The sequence below is a fragment of the Canis lupus genome, chromosome 18 (genome assembly GCF_048164855.1).
Source record: "Canis lupus baileyi chromosome 18, mCanLup2.hap1, whole genome shotgun sequence".
Taxonomy (NCBI): domain Eukaryota; kingdom Metazoa; phylum Chordata; class Mammalia; order Carnivora; family Canidae; genus Canis; species Canis lupus.
The window spans coordinates 5,397,973-5,419,338 of record NC_132855.1 but is presented as its reverse complement, the minus strand read 5'-3'; the positions used below and the strand labels follow the sequence as shown (position 1 = coordinate 5,419,338).

At 38.6% G+C, this 21,366-nt stretch overlaps 1 pseudogene; it reads left to right on the top strand.

Annotated features, from left to right (window-relative positions):
- Positions 1 to 6,709: 6,709 nt before the first annotated feature.
- LOC140609632 (U4 spliceosomal RNA) lies at positions 6,710 to 6,789 on the top strand (annotated as a pseudogene).
- The last annotated feature ends 14,577 nt before the right edge of the window (positions 6,790 to 21,366 follow it).

The following is a 21,366-nucleotide window of genomic DNA, read 5'->3' as shown; positions in this document are numbered from 1 at the left end:
ATCCATATGTTTAATCACTATCCAATGCCATCTATTAACTATATCCTTTAGTAGTTCTTGTAGCATTGATCTCTGCCTAGTAAGTCTCTTGAACTTTGGTTCTTTTGGAAATGTTAGGGTTGTTTTTTTTTTAATAAATAAAAATCAAAAATAAAACCCTATATAACAATTGTGGTCTGCTGAATAATGCCCACTTCCTAAGGTATCCACATCCTAATTCTTAAAAACTTATAAATGTTAACTTACACTGCAAAAGGGACTTTGCAGATTTAAGTTAAGGTTCTTGAAATGAGAGGATTATCCTGGATTATCCAAGTAGACCCTGAATGTAATCACAAGTGTCCTTATAGAAAACAGAAAAAGATTTGACTACAGAAGTAGGAGATGTGACAACACAGCAAAAGACTGGAGTGAATTGAGGAGGGGTTCATGAGCCATGGAATATGGGTGGCCTCCAGAAGCTGGACAGTCAAGGAAATGAGTTCTCCCCCTAGAGCTACCCAAAAAAACAGCCCTGCCAACCTTTGACTTTAGCCCTGTAGGACTCATCTTAGAACTCCAGAATGGTAAGAGAATGAATTTGTGTTGTTTTAAACCACTAAGTTTGTGTCAATTTGTTATATCCTTAATACAAAAATAATCCAATAATCCATCCATAAAACTCAAGAACAGAAAAAACAATGATTTATTCTCATGGATTGGATATGCGGGTCAGTTTATCCCCTTCCTGCTGTTCGGGTTGGCCCTGTTCTTTGTGTCTCTCATCCTATTCCTGGGACCAATGGGGAGGCCCAGGCATATTCTTTCCCAAGGTGATGGCACCAGCACAGAAGAAACTCACTATTGAGGCTTACGTTGGAAACTAGCACGCTGTCATTTCCACTTCATTCTATTGGCTATAGAAAGTCACAGGGCTGAGCCCAGAACCAAGCAGTAAAGAAATACTTGTCACCCCCTTTAACTTTAACATTTAAAAATGCATTCCAGGGGCACCTGGGTGGCTCAGTTGGTTAAGCACTCGACTCCTGATTTCAGCTTAGGTCGTGATCTCAGGGTCATGAGATCTAGCTTGTATGGGCTCCGAGCTCAGCATGGAGTCTGCTTGAGATTTTCTCTCCCTCTCCCTCTGCCCCTCCCCAACTAGGGTGTGCGCTCTCTCTCTCTCTCTCTCTCTCTCTGTCTCTCTCAAAATAAATAAATAAATAAAATTTTAAAAAGGTGCATTCCATAGTTTCCTGAATCTAATTTTTAAGTCTGTTTTCAGTCTAATTTGTCATTTCTTTTAGGTTTCTTCCATTTCTATCAGATAGCTTTCAAGATTTTTGTGTTTGTTTTTGATGAGCTTAGATTTGGATTTGTTTCGATTTATCTCACTCGGATATTGGTATAGTCTGTCAAATTGAGGACTTCTATCTTGCTTCAGGTCTAGAAAATTGGCAACCATACAACCTCTTTCTTTTTCTTTTTTTTAAATTTTATTTATTTATTTGAGCGAGAGACAGAGGGGGATGCCTGGGTGGCTCAAGAGTTTGGTGGTGCCTGCCTTCGGCCTAGGGCATGATCCTGGAGTCCAGCGATCAAGTCCCACATCAGGCCTCCTGCATGGAGCCTGCTTCTCCCTCTACCAGTGTCTCTCATGAATAAATAAATAAAATCTTTAAAACAACAACAACAAAAAAAAACAAAAACAAAAGGCCACAAAAAAAGAGACACCGAGATAGCAAGAGAGAGCTCAAGCAAGGAGGAGAGGGAGAAGCAGGCTTCCCAGTGAGCAGGAATATCAATGTGAGGCTCGATCCCAAGACCCCAGGATCATGATCTGAGTCAAAGGCTGACACTTAACCAACTGGGCCATCCAGGCGTCCTCAATCTCCTTCTTATTATCTCAATTTTATTTTTCTGGAATTCCTATGCTGGTCCTTCTTAATCTATCTTCATAATTTTTTTCACATCTCTTTACCTTTCTATGCTGTTCTAATTTATTTTTTCCAGAATAACTCCCACTTCACTAATCCTCTCTTTGGCTGGGCCTAATATGCTATTTAACATTTGTTGAGTTTTCATTTTACTTGCTATTTGTGCTTTATGATTATGGATTTTCTTTTTCCATAGAAATTTGTTTATTTTTTATTATGGTTTTTATTCTATCTCTTTAAGCTTTTTTATTGTGGCTTTCAGATTGTTCTATAAGCTTCAATTCTTGGTGTGCAATTCTCCTGATTATTGCAGCTGTTGTCTCTCCCTCATGGGATTCTATTTTCCTTTCTTTCTTCAGTTTTTTTTTTTTTTTTTTTTTTTTTAATTCCCATGTGCTCTGTTTTGTGGGATGGTCCTTTCAGAACTGTTCCATTCCTGTTTCTTCCAAACACCTGAGAGGTTCGTGAGTTCTAATACCAATATTATTGTGACTTTCTTAATTTGGAATTCCTGCATGCCAGGAGGGGTGTGAATTCAGGACTCACACCTGTTGGTGTCAAGTTAGGCTTCTAATCCCTTGCAGATTTCTTTACTCAACCCATCTCAGGCCTGCCCCCAGAGGTCAGAATCTTGGTCGTCCCACTTGATACTAGGGACAGCCCTTCAAGACTCATGATGATGCAGGGGACTGTCCCGGTGTCTATCTCACATGAGTCTGGGGCCTCATCTCTTGACTCTGAACTGGACTCTAGTTCCAATTCTCAAATCTCTGTCCAATTGTGAAACTCCTGTGAGCCTCCATGGCTTCATCTTCATACAAATCTGACTTCATATTCCTTCTTCATTTCTGTTACCAGGGATTTTGACATTCTTTCTTTAAAGCTTGGTTATTTACTTTTAAAAATGTACATATTTTCCAATATTTCCATAACTAAAAGCAAAAGGAAGAGACTTTCACTGCCATCTCCTTTTACCGTGTTGATAGGAAGTCTCTCCCTTGTTTTTCTATTGTACAGTTGCACCTGGTGACCCTATTTACTTTCCCAGTCCCTTTTAGCACTGGGACTATATACTAAATCCAGCTAATACCTATAGGCCCTATTGTCTCCTAGTCTTCCTTCCCCTTCACTCACAAGTGCCACTATACAAAAGTCTTCCAGAACCAATCAGCCACCATCCATCCATTTGGTTAGATTTCCTAGTTGTAGCAGTCCCACCATATTTAAACTTCTATTTCTAAAATCAAGTCAGAGGTTGTGACAGCGCTTGGATGCTAAACAGTCTACCCCCACTCAAGGCTCATCTCTTCATCCAGTTTACTTCCTCCTATCTTTTCCCCAATCATGAGCTATACTATGTTGAGTAAATCACTACCAGGATATGGAGTAAACCTCAACAATTTACTTCTACGCTCATCAAAATCTGGTCATAATACAGTAAAATCCTATTTCAACAAACATCTAACTATCTAGAGCCCCTGATTAAACAATTTCCAATCCCAAATCACTGCTAGAGCTCTATTTTGAGAAAGAAAGAAAAAGAAGCCTATATTGAGAAAGGAAGTTTACACCAAGGCTTTATTCCAATAATAAATTCCTAGTTATGTGCTGAAGTTATATACATTCATCCTAATCTTTGACTGTACAATGATTATTGACATTCAAAAAAATCAATATCAGACACTGGAAATTCACAGTGGCCAAAGATTAATATACTTTTTGTACTTCCCATGACAGTAAAGGTCATGAATACATTTTAAAAAGATTTTCAGTAAGAATTGAAAGTGAAACAGTAAATCCTAAATTTTAAAAGTAATTAAGCAAAACAGCACATTACCAAAATTTCCCATCAATTGAGGTATTTCTGTACAGTATTTGTATTAAATACAGTATCATTTAATGAAAGTTTCCAGTCTTCTGAGAATGTTTCCTACAGACGTTTCAAAATTAGATCATAGATTTAATTCACCTTGTGAAAATTTGCAGGAAATGCCGTCTTTTCATATGGTTAAAAAAAAATCAATAATGTCATTTGAAATTGACTTTTTAAGAATATTTTGACCTATGTCATGACAGGTACTAGTGAAAAATCTTTGGATTTGTAAAGAAAAAATAAAACAGAAGTAAATAAGTAAATCCTAATAATATTCTTGAATGTTACAATTTTTGAAAAAGAAAACTTACCTACAGAAAAATTACCAACTTATATAACTTACCAACTATATAACTTATCCCTTAGCTTTTCACTTAGAATTTCTTAGAAACTTTTGCTTACTCGTGTGTGCTACAAGCAATTTCAGGTGTCTCCCTTCTGGGAGTTTTTTTAAAAGAAAACTCCCTAAATAACTTTCTAATAAGACAACCCTTATGTATGCTATGCCGTGTTTCCTATATGACTGTTTTTTAAAAAGTTATCCCACAAAATATTTATCAACATTTTCTGGAGAAAATAATTCCATAATTAGAACTGAAATATCTCCAATAATAAATATAGACAGTTCCATATTTCTTATAGCTGATATATGTAATACTAAGTATTTTTACATACAGCTAAAGGTAGCTGAAGGCATGATTTGATGCATGGTGTAACTAAGCCATGGAACGGGCTCTATGTTAAAAACAGAAGTTTAAGTGCATGGGTGGCTCAGCCAGTTAAACATCTTGCCTTCGGCTCAGGTCATGATCCCAGGATCCTGGGATAGAGCCCCGCATCAGGCTCCCTGCTTCTCCCTCTCCCCCTGCTCATGCTCTCTCTCTCTCTCAAATAAATAAATAAAATCTTTAAAAATAGAGGCCAATGTTATTCTTACAGATATGGAAAAGAGAATATTTAATATGGTAATTAATGAAGCATCTGTTATATTATTCCTAACTTCATTAAAATTCAGCTGCCTAACTATTTTAATGTCCAATCTCTCAATTAGAAAACCTCCATATAACTCATTCTTACTGTAGACAGACCTAACTATAACATACTTGCAGACCAATAATATTTATGAATCAGAAAGAATGTGACCAAAAGTATCCGAATACACTTTTAACTAGGATATTTCTAATACCAACGTAGGACTGGATTTGCTAAGGAAGCCCTAGAGGTTGGTTAGGTCTTTCCATCTAGGTAATTTTTCTGTGGTAGCTTCCATGAATCGTAGTGCTTGTTGTTTTCGATTAAATTTCCAAGAGTTTAAGTTGCAGCAATGAAAGAGTCCCCCAGTCTTAAAGGTCTCTGCTAGCCAAGACTTCATGATTCTTTCCCTAAGTTGAGCATAGAGCTCCTCTTCTTTTTCCTATTCTAATGAATGTCTCGCTCTATATACATTTCTGTAGCTAATCTTTGCACTTTACAATGGGACTTTGTGTTAAAACCAAATTAATTTTTGAGGGGCTTTGTCCTTTTATCTGTCTCAATACAACCAATATTTGAATAGACAGTACTAAATAATTTTTAACAATTTCACGGATACTGCCTCATTTGAATTTTTCAGTATTTCCTGAACTTCTAAATCAAGTACACAAGAATGGTGACAAAAGAGTGGAATTCTCAAAAAGAAAACTCCATAAAGATTCTCTTGTCATTTGTGGATAGATGAAAATAATTGAAGGGCATTTTAGTGACAGAGCTTGGGCTTTGGAACCTGACAGAGCTGGCATGACATCTGTACTTACTCTGAAAATTGCCTAACTCTTAGAGCTTCACTTTCCATATCTATCATATGGGGACATTAATTAGCAACTCTTAACAATTGAAGGAGATAAGAATATACAAGAAAAGAAAGTCCTGTCCTCGCTCTTATTTTTTATATTTTATTATTTATTCATGAGAGATACAGAGAGAGAAGCAGAGACACAGATAGAGGGAGAAGCGGGCTCCTCAGAAGGAGCCCGATGCAGGGACTCGATCCCCAGATCCGGGATCAGGACCTGAGCCTAAGCCAGGCCCTCAACCTCTGAGCCACCCAGCCATCTCAGTTCTACTCTCTCTTAAGATCTAAGTATTTCCATGCTTTTTGCTTCTGACAAGAAATAGTAATTGACATACTACAGAAAATCAGTCTATCTCCTAAAACAATTGCATGCTTCCCATTTATTCTGGAAAGTTTCTTACTAGCAATAGGAGTCACCACCAGCAGATGGAGGACAGTTTAACATAAACCAAGGAGAAAGTAGATCTTTATCAATCTTATTTTAAATTAGTTCTTCTCAGCTAACTAAATGCTGAGCAATTGCTCGGGTCCACATTGTGCCCTCAAAGGTATGTCTGCACCTCAAAGAACAAGCTGGAAATAAAAGCCAAAAGCTCCAAAGAAAAAGGAAGAAAAACTCAGAAGAAATATGGCCTGTGCTGATTCTACATTGCTCTCTCTTTTATAGGAATCTACTAATAGTCACTAACATTTTTCTAGAAGCTAAAGTTCCTTTTTCTTTAAAATTCTCAATTTGCCTGTTGTAGGGAATTGTTGTCCTTCATCAGTCTTTAAACCTCAGACCCTAGGCCACTAAACTCCCTGAAGTCTAGAAAGACCCAGAAAGCATATATAAGATTGGCTATCTGAAGGAGATCTTGTCTTAATTTCCAGGTGTCTTCACCAGGTGCCTTTACTGCTACCCTGATTTTGAACAAATACATCAGCTCAGCTTATGGCTTTGTCTTCTCCTGAATTCTAACCCCAGCCTGCTTCCTGGCCTCTGACCACTGGTCTCATATGTCAGAGCATCTGTTATGTTGCCACTCAGGTTTCTGTGATTCCTTCATTCTGATCATTCCTGTAAACTTCATTCATAGTCTTTCCTTAAGCTTTGCATAGTGGCAGTGTCATAGCCAGTGAGGTTTATCCGAGGCGATTATTGCTAATTGAAAACTTTTCCCATAGTCTTTCCTTAACTAGCCCAATCTAGGCTTTCAACCCTGCTGTTCCAATCTACTGTCATTCCCAGCTTCATCTTTTTTTTTTTTTAAGATTTTATTTATTTATTCATGAGAGACACAGAGAGAGAGCGAGAGATACAGGCAGAGGGAGAAGCAGAGACACAGGCAGAGGGAGAAGCAGGCTCCATGCAGGGAGCCCAACGTGGGACTCGATCCCGGGTCTCCAGGACCACCCTCAGGCTGAAGGCGGTGCTAAACCGCTGAGCCACCCGGGCTGCCAAATCATTCCCAGCTTCAACATGGTAACTTGCACCCCTCCCAAAAAAATACCAGCAGTAAAACTGCTGCCCCAGAGCTCTCAAAATTTCTACTGAGAATTTTATAGTTCAGCAGTACTTTTCTAATACTTGTCATCAACCAATATTGTTAGAAAACTAAATTATAGGGGTATCTGGGGGGCTCAGTCAGTTAAGTAGCCACCTCTTGATTTAGGTTCAGGACATGATCTCAGGGTCAAGAGATCAAACCCTGAGTTGTGTTCCATGCTCAGTTCAGAGTCTGCTTGAGATTCTCTCCCTCTCCCTCTGCCCCTTGCCCCACCCATGCAGGTACTCACTCTCTAAGATGAATAAATAAATCTTTAAAACAAATGCCTTAAAAGTTGTTTTTAAAAAAAGAAAACTAAATTATGTAAATTACTGGAAGAATTCCAACTCACAAGCACCGTAACATGATCCTTGATAAAATCCTATGAATCAGTGAGTCTCAGAGGATGATACACTGTGATCTACTAGTGGGTGAGCAACGAGGATTCTCTTCATGGGCCTAAAGAGGACAAAAATCCTTCCCATAGTCTAATGTGCACCTCCACAGATTTTCATTTATATACATGACCAATGACCAGTTTTCAAAAACCAACATCTTAACCAGTTTCCCCAGAAAGCAGAGAGAAGCTAAAGTGTATGTGCAACTACTTTGTTACAGAGTGCAATCCAGCAAAGCAGGGGACTTCTAGCAAGAAAATTAGTGAAACCAACTTCAGTTCCTGTGTCTATAGCTCATAGCACAAGAAGGCCATAATTTACATTCACCTCATCTTCTGCCCCCTTCACTACCCATTTTAGATTCCCTCATTCTTGGCCAGCACTTTGGGTGGTCTGGTATTCTTGCCTAATGAGTGGCCCCAGAGCTAACTACAGGGTATTACCTCCTCATTTCCCAGTCACACTTACACGGGCACTAACCAGATCCCATAGTATCTTCTTCCTAACCATCAACAAGGAGGCCCTAGGGCAGAAAGGGAGTAGTGCCTGAGCAGTCATGGACAGGTACTTTTGAGTTGAATTCTCTTGAAAATCAGTTGAAATCCTTTCCAAGAGGGTCACTGTAGTGGCTACTGGGGTCGAATAAGAGACCAAAGTCTTTTGGAGAAGAGTGACATCAGAAGGATCGAAGATGGTGTGATGAGAACAAAGGCAAAAGAAATGTAGATAGTATTACATTTTCTTACAACTTGCAGCCCACTGACTCGTTACCTGAAATAGGTAGAGTATGACATTTCTCAAGGAGCTCACAAGGGCCTTAATGTTAATACTTTGCTAGAGGCAAAAAGCAACCTTAGCTTGACAATAGCCAGATCTCCAGGATCCTATAAATCTTTAACATATGAAAAATCCCTTTAGAGGCTTCCTTTATCTCTACCTCCCAACTTAAAACTATGTAATCAGGGGTGCCTGGGTGGCTCAGTGGGTTGAGGTTGAGCATCTGCCTTTGGCTTAGGTCATGATCCCAGGGTCCTGGGATGGAGCCAGCATCCGGCTCCCTTCTCAGCAGAGTCTGCTTCTCCCTCCCCCTGCTCTTGGGTTCCCTCTCTCTGTCTCCCTCTGAAATAGATAAATAAAATCTATTTTTTTTTTTTTAATGACCGTCACACACACACACAGAGAGAGAGAGGCAGAGACACAGGCAGAGGGAGAAGCAGGCTCCATGCACTGGGAGGCCGATGTGGGACTCGATCCCGGGTCTCCAGGATCGCGCCCTGGGCCAAAGGCAGGAGCCAAACCACTGCGCCACCCAGGGATCCCCTAAAATCTATTTTTTTTAAGAAGTATATAATCAAAAAAAAAATTAAAAATTAAAAAAAAAAGTATATAATCAATAGCTCCTCACAATCACAATGCAGCTCTTTCTGCCCACAGGTTCTGTCCCTGTGCTTTAATAAAAACACCTTTTTGCACCAAAAGTATCTCCAAAATTCCTTCTTGATTCTTCTTTCTGGTACTTCTAGCAAGTGAATTAGTGTTAAATTTTTAAATTTTTCATGTTTAATCTAAAGGCAGCATATTCACTGAGTTTTTTTCCCCTTGGGAAGTGGAAATGAGTGGGGTAGGTCCACAGGGCCTCTTGCCTTATCTAAGTAGCTGGGGGAAGGGTGTCAAAAATACTGCATAGTATTACCTTAGATGACCTCTAAGCTGCTTATTTCACTTGTTAACAATCAATTTATTTTTATCTTGACTCTTTCTTTTAAAGGATTTGAAATGGCTTATGACAAAAAGCAAACCAATATGACAGACAAATAAAATGACCTAAGCAAATTAGAAAAATACAAATATGCTAATTGTATGTTTAGCATAATTACAATGACAGAACTACAAATTTGGCTCAGAGTTGTACAGTTCACAAAGCATGGTAAGTTATATGGCTCTTGTTATCAGAAAGGGGAAAGCATGCTTTAGGAGGAGCAAAGTTTTTTCTGGCACTGAAATCTAAAAGAAGTTTCTGATGTGGAGTTTGTAGGGGGAAATTGAGTGATGTAATGGATAACGTCCGAAACAACATTTTTACAGCAAATGCAGAAATTGATTTCATTTTATAATGAGGTAGGGGAAATTATTTTAAAAACTGGCACTATAATTCCTTTCAGGGGAAAAAAAAAAACTTTTGCCGAGAATAACACTTGGAGTAGAAGCGAACCCTTCTAAGGGTCTGGTGTGGGCTGTGAAGACTTGAGTGGAACAGGAAAACAGCTCTGCCAAAGACAGGAAAAGGAATTCAGAGGCATATGGAGCATTTTGGAAATGAGTGAGTGAAGAGCTAAGGTGGGAAGGGAGATGAGGGACAGCAAAAGCCACTGAGAAAGTGGAAGGCTCTGTGAACAAGTGATCCCTCATCACCTACCACCACCCCTAGACCTCAGTAAAGTCGGCTACACTCATAATTGCTTTGGATATTTCAATCCATCTATTGAAAGAAATAAAGGGCTAAGTTACAATCAAAATGGCAGTGGGGCAAGATGGTGACAGAACTGAGGAATCTAGAAGCCAAGAAAAAGAGGAAATCAGGAGATTGTAAGCCATCTGGTATTAATGAGAACTGGAGAACAAAAAACAATGCTGAGGGCAGGTCCACAGGCTCTTGATACCAGAAAAACAAGTGTTCACTTTGAAATTCCCTTATAAAAGCCAAAAGCTTAACAGGGCCAAAATGAGAGACCATCGCTCCTTGGAAGGCACGTGACATACTCATTGTGAAAGAGGCCGGTAACTGTTCCCCACCATCCATCCCCCCCTTCTTTTTAGTTATTGAACCTCCCCTTTATAGCTGGGTGTGTGGGGTCCCACCCAGAGTCATTTCCTAACAGACCATTCAGCTGGTTGTTGCTTATTAAGAAATAGCCAATGAGATGTAAGCAGAAAGGATACGGACACGGATACAATTTCCAGATCAGATCTTTATGGGAGGCTACTTGCCCATTTTCTCTAACTTCTCCCATTCCTGAAATCTAGAATATAGACATGGTGGCAGTGAGCCAGCTCTGACCATGTGAATGACGACAACACTCTGGTCTAAGAGACAGCCTAGCCGTGATAGAGAAGGAACCTAGATTTCCTGATAAGTCGAGCTACTACACTCCTTTCCCCAACTCATACTTTTACATGAGAAAAAAAAAATATTCTATCATGTTTAAGTCACTCTTATAGCAGCCAAGTCCATATCCTTTACTTCCAATATATATTCATCTGTTGATATTACTCCACTCTTTGGGTGTAGCCCTTAAAATTATGTGGTATAAATATCTTCCAAATGTAGCCAAAAGTGTACCTCATTGATTATAACAATGATTTGATCACTGATATACTGCAAGCACTTCGCTGGAGTTTTTTTTTTTGCTATAATCAACTGTCATACTATCTATCAGATGGAATGTTTTGCCGAGTCGACCATGCTGCCCATTATAGAGCAGGGTTCAATGTGCTGCAAATAAGACATCAAAAGCATGTCATAATGTCACTTTGGCACAAAATGCCGACACTTATGGAACATGCCAAAACTTTCCCTCATGAGTATGGAAGACAAGGCAGTCAGAGCAGTAACAGCTCCATTCATATATAAACACAATGAAGAGATGTTTTTACAGATTCTGTGATACAGTGTTAATCTCTAGCAGTGATTGTCTTAACAATTACCACTGACCTTTTTAGAGCAGTAATCCAGTTAGAAACTGGATTTGACTTTATGCAACAGAAAACCAATTGCCGTGTTTTGACCACATACAGGATTATTTATATCCTGTTTCAAGAAATCTAGAGTAGGCTGTATAGAACTGCCTACTATGTAATAGAGTGACTCCGCAAGGCTATCAAGGACTTAGCCTTCCAGCTTTCCTGTCAACAATCCTTAACATGTTGCTTTCTTCCATGTGATCACCTCTATCGAATCACAAGGCTGTTGCAGCACAGACATCACATCCAGAATCCGGGCAGCAAGATAGGGAAAGAATAAAGAATAAAAGGAAAAGTTGTTTTTCCCCTTAAAGGATTTTCCTATAGGTAGCACCTAATGACTTCTATTTTCGATGAATAAGTCAGAACTGTGTCCCATGGCAAACCTTCGATGCAAGAGAATCTGGGGAAGCGAGAATTTTTATCTAAGCTTATTGGTGACATAAACAAATTCAGAGATCTCTTTGAAGAAAGATAGAGTGGATATCAGGCCAGCAACCATCCATGTCTGCCACATACTGCCACTAAAAATCTGCTACTTAACCACATATCATGAGCTCAAAAACATTAGAATCACGGGAATATAAGATTCTAAACATTTCTAAAACACTCATCCATCTATTCTATTACTTCTCAGGATATTTTGTCGCTTTTTCATGGGAAGAATGGATGCCACTGCTTATCTTAACTGTTTTCTTTCTGTTTATTGTGTCATTATTAGCTAGAAAGTGTTTACTGCTGGAAACGAGATACAGAACACTTCAAGATGGCCACACATTTTTTCGACATTCATAAGGTCAGATTCTTGATTTATGCCCCTTTTCTTGACTGTGAATGGGCTCTGTAACTGCCTGACCGATAGAAGATGACAAAAATGGTGCTATGCCAGTTTCCAAGCCTAGGCCTTTCGAGAGTGGAAGCTTCCTCTTCCTCTTCTAATAGTACTCTTGGGAATTAGTCACCATGTTGGAAGAAAGTTCAAGCAGCATCCTGGAGAGGCCAACAGGGAAATGAATCAAGGCCACCAGCTTACAGCCCTGGCTGACCTCCCAGCTCAGAGTTGGCACCGACCTGCCTGGCATTTTAGTGAACCATTTTACAAGTAGATCCTCCAGTTTTAATTGAGCTGTCCTACTAACTGATGCCTCATGGAGCAGAAGAGAGCTGTCTCTCTGAATGTGTTCAGATTTGTGAGCAAAATAACTGTTTTTAAGCCACTAAGTTTTGGGGTGGTTTGTTACACAGGAATGGACTACTTTCGGTGAAAGAAATGGAGCCTTAATGAAACATAAATACACAGCTCCCCCACCTTGCTTATCTGCAGTTTAGCTTTCCACGGTTTCAGTTACCTTTGGTCAACTGTGGTCTGGAAGCAGATGGTCCTCCTTCTAAAGTATTGTCAGAAGATCAGTAGTAGCCTAACACTATGTCACAATGCCTACATCATTCACCTCATTTTATCCCATCACATAGGCATTTTATCATTTCATATCATCACATGAAGGGTGAGTATAATACAATAAGATATTTTGAAAAAGACTATATTCACATAATTTCTATTATAACATATTGTTATTATTGTTCTATTTTATTATTTGATATTATTGTTAATCTCTTATTTTGCCTAATTTATAAATTAAAATTTATCATAGTTATGTATGTAGGGAAAAATGTATGTATAGGGTTCAGTCATTTTAGGTAATATCTCATGTAATATCTTTCTTTAACTCACGTAATATCCACTGGAGGTCTTAGAACATATCTTCTGTTATTAAGAGGGTACAGATGTAAGGATGAATTTCTAGTAATCAAAACTTGTGAAGAATATAAATATAATCATGAACATGGCACTTATGTTTATTTAGTATAATAAACCAGATATTTTTTATTTATATTCTCCATTTACATGGAAGCAAAAAGTATTCGGACATAATTGAATACTAAACCTGAGAAGTATCTGATATAGTAGTACCACCTTTCTGAACTCTGAATAATTCAAATTGTGAACTCTAAAGAAATTTAGAATTGAGATCACTTATTTTTTAAAACAATGGACAGCTAGCTCTGTTGGGTTTTACCCTTTAAAAGAATCAGTTACTGCCTCTACGCCACCCAGCTGTTACGGCAGTTCTGTTCTGTGAGTTGTTCAGAGACCCAAGCTCCTGTTGTCTTGTTGTTCCTCCTCCGTCTTTAAGTTTTCTTCACCCATATGTCCAAGGATCTACGCTCTAAGCAGCACGATAAAAGAGTGGAGGAAGAGAGGTACACCTTCCTTTTAGATATACAACCGAGACGTTTCACAAAGCAATTTATGATTCAATCAATCATATCCCACTGGCTGGAATTTGGTTATCACAGCTCATCCAGCTGTAAGAAAGGTAGACAATACATGGACTCTATTTGGAATGGCCATGTGTCCAGAAAAAATTAGGCATTCTATTGCTATAGGAAAGAAATGTAGATTAGATGTTGGGAAAGAACTAGTATGCCTATCAGGCACACTCACTCAAGAGCAAGAATGAAGCTCCTGGCTAACATTTTATGAGGTCTTTGATTCAAATGTTCTGCTTGGATGAACACCAGATAAATGTTTTACCTAAACCTCTCTGACCAAAATTTCATAAAAATCCCTCACTATGAAAAGAGATGATGCATCTCCAAGTCATCTTTATGTACTAACCATAAAATACTATAATAAATTAAAGAAACCAGAAGTCATTGATTCAGACAAGGCTAATAGATATTCAGGGCACTTTTATCTTTGCTAAGCAACAATTTCTAGAGTGCTCTATATGTTTGCATGTAATACAATTTTAACTCATGTAATATCTTTCAGCAGACAATTTCAAGAAGCTTTTATAAACATTAATTAACTGAACTTCACAACACTCTCAAGAACTGAGTATTAATACATCCATTTACATGGCAGGAAGCCAGATAAACATTACAATCAAGTAATATGGAGCTCACTTGGTTTCAGCCATGTAAGGACATCAAACAGGCAGCACTGGAAATTCAATGTTAATCTGAAAATTAGGTATTTAGTGACTTGTACACTGGCAAATGAATATTACCCTACATTCAACACAAGCAAAGCCACATTACTAAAACAAACATGAAAAGAAGCCCTTTATTTTGAAATGCTACTTCAATTTGACTGATGTGTAATCTTGTATCTATAAATCTAAATATAAAAATAAAATTGGAAAGATTCTCATCAGATAGTCTTTAAGCACCAAGCTTGATGCAATTTGTTTCTAGATTAAATTTGAAAAAAAAAAAAAACAGCTCCTAAAAAAAGAGTTATTCAATTCACATGTCAGAAAAGGATAGCACATATCAGATTTGTTTGAATGAAATAAATTATTTATCCATGTATGTAATGTATACTTTCTGAACTTATCTTAGGGTTGTCGTGCTGAATAAATAATAAAAATGATGATTAGAACTAACTTCTTTGGTATGACATAAAACATCCTGACAGTATTTAAAATCTGAAGGTTTTTCACATTGCTGTTATTCATTGGAGAAATTCAATATAAACATTCCATATGTTCAAAAGAATTTTCTAAATACACAAGGAGATATAACCATTGTCCCTTACAGAGGCAAATAAACTTACTTCACAAGAGAAAAATTTTAATATTACACTTATTTCTGGTCATCTACCTATGCCTAAAAAAAAAAAAAAAAAAAAAAGGAGGACTAAATTTTAGTTTAATGGAAGCTAAAATATAAAAATAAAGGCAAGAGTGTTGTTATTTTCATAGGACCAAATGTCCAGATGAGATTTACTGACAACAAACAGCATGAGGACTAATGAAATATGAACCAATGAGTTTTAGCTCAAACTTCCATCAGTAATCTTTCCAAAAAGCTCCTTAAAAAGATTTTTTTTAACTCTTCAAATAAGGTCAATCTAAAGTTTAGATATAGGGCAATATCCTGTTAGGTCTTTTGAAGTTACTGGTTTCCCAAATCACTAGAAAGTTAAAATAAATGTTTGGAAAATTTCTCCTAGGACATTTATCCTAGCTAGACTAATAAAAGAGGGGAACTGGGCTTCCATTCCACCTGGCTTACCCTTTCTTGTGGACTGACACACCCAAAACATTAGAGAAAGTTTTAAGCCAGCTAACTAAAAAGCCATTTCAAAGCTAAGAATCTAACCTTATGGGTTATTTGGTGGTGGTGGGTGTGGGGCATAGTTTTCCAAAGGAATATCAAATGTAACTTTAATGACTTACCCAGGGAAAAGAATCCTGGTCATCAAAACCCAATACACATGGAAAGTCTTTGCTAATAATAAAGGCGAAACAGAAAAGATGACAATCATTTATGATGGAATGGGAAATAGCTTTATATGGGGATATAACTCTTTTTAAGAAAGATACATATATATTTTTTTCCTATTAACATTAGGAAGGTTTTGTTCATTTTTGTTGTTGTTGTTGATTTTTTAATAAGACTACCAACTCTTGCCCGCAAGTTTATTTTATGAAATTCATTTCAACAAGTTACTGAGAGTCTCCTACTGAGTATAGCAGGAGACATGCAAGATGAGCAAGACAGTTTCTGCCCTCAGGAAGCATACAATATAAAATGCAGATAGGAAGTTGTATCTCCTAGAAGAGTAAAATAAGTATCATTAGAAAGGTACAAATAACGTGCTACGAACTTTAATGAAGAAAATAGTTGAGTTTCTTGGGAAACTCAGGAAAGGCTGCTTGAGCAAGGAAATATTCAATATGGGCCTTGGTGGATGAATAGGATTTTGGCAATTGGGGCCTGGTGACATGGTGACATGAGGAACGGAGAGCAGTGTGGTGGAAGGTGCATTAAAAGTGTTGGATACAAACTCCTGAGATTGAATTAGACTTTAAGAACCTGTTCTACATGGCTTTATTACTCAGAGTACTATTTGTGATAGCTAGGCCATATAATCATATATTAAATGCTTCAAATATTTTACTGATGCAAAATGATCATAACTATAGGAAAGCCTCACTTATATTTCTCAAATGAAAACTACATTGGCTAGGTAGCATCTGTGATCCTCTTCTCTTTGAATATGCCAAACATAAGAACTTCAGAATCTGTAAATGATGCATATGGGTCTCTTCTAACCAAGTCTTCTCACAGAGATGCTGAATGAGTACGAGTATTAACTCAAAATTTTAAGTTTCACTTCCTCTCTGTGCCCTTGGCCGCCTTCTAATAGAAGTACTAACAAGTATTTTAAAAATTCAACGCAAGATGAGGTTTTAGAGCCAAATGTACTATGAAAGATTACATGTACCCAATTTCTTGTTTTATATACAGGAAATAAGAATCTATAGGTTAAATGACTTATCCAAAGTTTTCAGAAGCTAAGGATGAAATAGATCATATTCAGAGCAAGGGAGAAAAATTACTGAATTTACCAAAAAGGTTATTTTTTCTTTCTACTTATTTGTCAAAGATCATTTACTAAATTAAGACTTCCTGACTAAATAATAGTCCTGACTTCCTGTTCTAAATAATAGAACAAATAGGACAAATATATTTGAGACTGTTTCCTTCATTTACTTTTCTTTGTGCACACTGGCTTTTTCGTTGATCTTCAAAGATGCTAAGATACTTAACCTGGTCTAATATATATATATATATTTCATGTACATATGGAAAAATTAGAAGATATATCCTGCAAGTATAGCATCTCAATTCTCTAGTCCCAAGAGACAGAGCAGAGAAAATGAATAGGAGGGGAAAAAAATCAGACTTAAAGTAGTATCAAACTTTTCAAGATCAAGAGGGGGGCTAAAAGACAACAGATCTTTTTCTTTTTTTTTTTTTTTAAGATTTTATTTATTCATGAGAGACAGAGAGAGAGAGAGAGAGAGAGAGGCAGAGACACAGAGGGAGAAGCAGGCTCCATGCAGGGAGCCCGATGTTGGACTTGATCCCGGGTCTCCATCCCAGGACTCAATCCCAGGACTCCAGGATCACACCCTGGGCCAAAGGCAGGCACTAAACCGCTGAGCCACCCAGGGATTCCCCAGATCTTTGTCTTTCATCCTGGAATTCTTTACTCACACAAACTATCAAGGTAGTAATAAGGGTAAAATAAAAACACATTTAGACTTACAAGGTCTCAAAAATTCTCATCACATGTACCCTTTTTTAGGGAGCTACAGGAGGAAGAGTTCTGAGAAAGAAGAAAACAAGCGACATAAGAAAAAGGAAAGAGGTAATGAAAATGCCAGTTATCCAGCTTCTGACCTCTGGGCTCATGCCTCAGATGTGGCCTGTCTTAATCCCTAGATCCCGACACCAAGTGCTGCTTCTTAATTTTCACTTTCCTCTTCCCCTCCTCAACCTTAATTCAGATGTTCTTTGTTATTGTCACAGGTAAACAAGTAAATCTTTCATTTGAGCTGGCCTGGCCTATAAGACCTTATGCTGTATCCAATCCCTCCAGAGTGGGCTTCTGTTGGTGATCCTCCAGCCCAGTGACCAAGTCCCAGATAAGGCTCATGGGACTTGACTCATATGAGTGTGAAAGGCTTTGCAGCAGTTGTGGGTAGCTCCCTCCAGAAAGATTATGCAGTGCTTCAAAAACCAAGCCTTTGCTACAGGTTTTAGAGTGTTGCCAAAATTAAAAATCCTTCCTGGGTTAGATTTCATTTCACTCCTTTTAATCATAGTGAGAAAGTAATTTCAAGACCCCAAGAGACAAACATAAGCTGATACGGTCTTATCTACCTGAACAGTCCAGGAGCCCTTACAGACATGCCTCATTTGGCCTTCAGGTAGCAAGAGAGCTTCTCATTACCTCTGGCCAAGGGCCATGACCCTGATCAACAGGTGCTTCCAAGGGGATAGGTATACTGGGAGTCCTCCTCCAGGCCCATGAGAATAGCTTTTGGTGCCCTCCAATCACATGGTTTACCTCATTTGTGACAGGTTTAGTGGACATACCCAATCCCAAATTTTTGCCTCATTTGTGCCACTAGGTAGTGGGTACTTTTCAAATAGCTGATGGAAGCTAACAAGCAGGTTATCTGGACAAAGAGAAAATTGTCACAAGAATTTTGCACATATTTCATGACTCTTCCTTTGTGTAGTATGTATAGTATATCCTTTGGGGAGGAGACATGATCTCAACATGACTTCCTTAAGAATAATAGACACCATCGCAGTTTGCTAATCCCATTTGCTTCCCAGGAGAAGGAAAAATTACTAATTATACAGCATAGGTGCAGGGTCAGCAAGCCCATCAAGTGGATTGCATATGAAGGTCTGTGTTGAGAGCATAATCAATCTCCAACTCCTGCTATACCTGCAGAATGGTCTACAGAAGACACAGTCCAGACTCCCTTTTGAACTTTCGAAACTTTGTAAATACAGAGATATCAAGAATTTGGGGCAAATAGATTGAAAGGGTTTTATTTCTGATGCCTTGCCTAACGAAGCAAATATAAAGTTGGGTTATCCTGCATTTGTAGCAAGGCAGCCCCTTTTAAATATACAACACCCTAAGAGATATAAGACCTCTCACCTCCCCTTGCCCTTAGTGATAGCTTCGCTCATTTTCTTTGCTTTTATGCTTTCCCACAAGTTGGAGACAGAAACACACACACACACACATATTAATATATCATTGGGTTATGCTGCAAACAAGAACAACTAATTGTAAAACAGTGATAGATGTGCTAACCTAGAAGCCTGACATACCACGGAAAACAAATGAAGCAAAATGTCAGCCTGCCTAGGGTATGGGACAGGGTAGGGTGGGAGAGGGCCAGTCATAGAAGCCTTCAAAAATTAGGTTGGGTTTTGAAGGATGAGTCAAATTTTGCCATGCAATTTATAAGAAAGGAAGCTATTCCCACTGAAGGAATAAGCAATGCCAATACCATTGCCTTTGCTGGCCAGGCTGCCAAAACTGCCTCTTTTTTTTTTTTTTTTAATCATTTTCTTCTTGGAGTAGGAGACATGCATTCTCTCCTTTGCTGGCTTTAGAAGAAAAGCAAAATGAACAAAAACAATAAAGTACTCCCCAGAGCATGCACTCTCTTGGTTAAGTCTCATTTCCCAACGCTGTTAACAAAGTTGGTACCTCTTTGTTACCATCCTTGGAGTTAAACTCTACCCTCTTTCCACGGCAGGAGTGGTCCAAGAAGAGCAACCCATGCTTATCTGGAATTCTAGACAGCACCTCCCATTTGCTTCTGTTCCTGGCCTGCTCATGACAGGATCCTCACGGAGCCAATAGCATCAGGAAACTCTGTTCCACAGCTACGTTTCAACAAGCTACATCTCACACACTTCACCCCAAGAATGGCTCCACCTGCCAGTAGGAGGAAAACCTCTTATCCTGCCACAATCCGCCCTGGTCGTCTCTCCCAGTCTCCAAGGCATTAGAGATCTTTTATGCCTGGTTCTCTCTGGCCCAAATAGTTCTAGAACACTAGATTATAGTAAAATGCTCACATATAAGTAATAATAATGAATTCTTTCAACAGCATAAAAACCAAATATTTAATTTTCTTGAAATTCTCCTTAGCTATCCTGACAACTTCTCCCATTTGGACATATTAAGATCATCATTCTGCACCAGTAATCACTATCAGGAAGTCAGGGGCAAAAGACTCCAAAATGAAAAATATTTCAAGTGTTAAAAGTTTTGAGTATAAAATGTAGGGCTTTTTAAGAGCTCTGTCTGAAAATACACTTTGGTTAGAGCTTTAAAAAAATTAAATCTGAGAAACAGGACCAACAGAAGTGATATAGGAGAAGAAATTCATGATATGATTTGTACTTGCCCAATTGTGGGAAGAGCTGGGAACATAAAGATCCAAAAAGTGTTTTCAGTGGAGAGGGGAAAGTCACAAATGAGTCAGAACTTGCAGGGAATTCTGGAAGCCAGCATGTGGGGCCACGAAGTCTATGGAAGGTTGTTGGCTCTTCATGGCTGCCACCTGTGTGAGTTGTCAGCAAAGTGTCAGATGGAAACCCGGAGTCATTTTTGGTAAGGCCAGCCTCAGGAAGGAGGGAAGAGTAAACAAGCTGGCACCCAGCAGCACCCCCCGCATCCAATGATAACCCTCAGAATATAATGATGGCTGCTTCTCTTCTGCCTCCCAGAATACACACAGCTTTCCCATGGGTCAACTCCAAACTGAAACTACATGGAGAAGGAGAATACGAAAAATGTAGTTCTCAACGTGACCAAGTAGACAATAATCTGACACATTGGTATTTTGACTTAACGACCAGACCTCCAACAACTCATTGTGCGGGGATCTGTAAAACCTCCTCCTCAAACTCAGTAAGTCCAAAATGAATGCATCATGGTGTGTCAGACTTCCATTAAACAACCAAAAACAAATAAAACAAAAAGCAATCTTTCTGAGTATCACTCAATTTCTATCACCTTTGAGTGGTCCTATTATGCTCCATACCCTAGGCATCTGTCAAACTGTCCTCCTGGTCCTGCATCCTGGCAGTCTCTGCTTTATGACATTGCTCCTCTGCACTAAAGAAATAGCCTTCCCTTGTGCCTCCCTGCCTCTCATCTAGTGCTGCTCCAAACCCTCCATTAAACCAGAGGGGTCTTTCTAAAATATAAAGTTCTAATTATTTTACTTAAAATGCTTTAGTGACTCCTTATCACCTATCATGTAGCTTTTCTCTCTCAGTGTAGTATACAGGATCCCTCATATGCTGATCCTCATCCACTTTGTTAGCTTCAATTTCCTGCCCTAACCCCAAATACACTGTGCCCCAACTGTTCTGAACTACTTACAGAACACTGAATATAAAATCATTTCATGTCTCTGTGCCTGCTGCCTCTGCTAAGAATTCATTCTCTGATCTCCGTCTCCTTTAACATACAGTTGTCTGGCAAACTCCTGCTCATCCGTTAGGATGTGGCTCAAATGTGGCCTCCCTTGTGGTGTCTTCCATGTTTCCTCACCTCCTCCTGGTCTCCAACGTTAGTCTGTGACACTCTCCTGACAATGTTTAGCAATTGCCTCATTGTATTGGGTTTACTGATTTACAGGCTGGTTTTTCATTCTGGACTATGAATTCC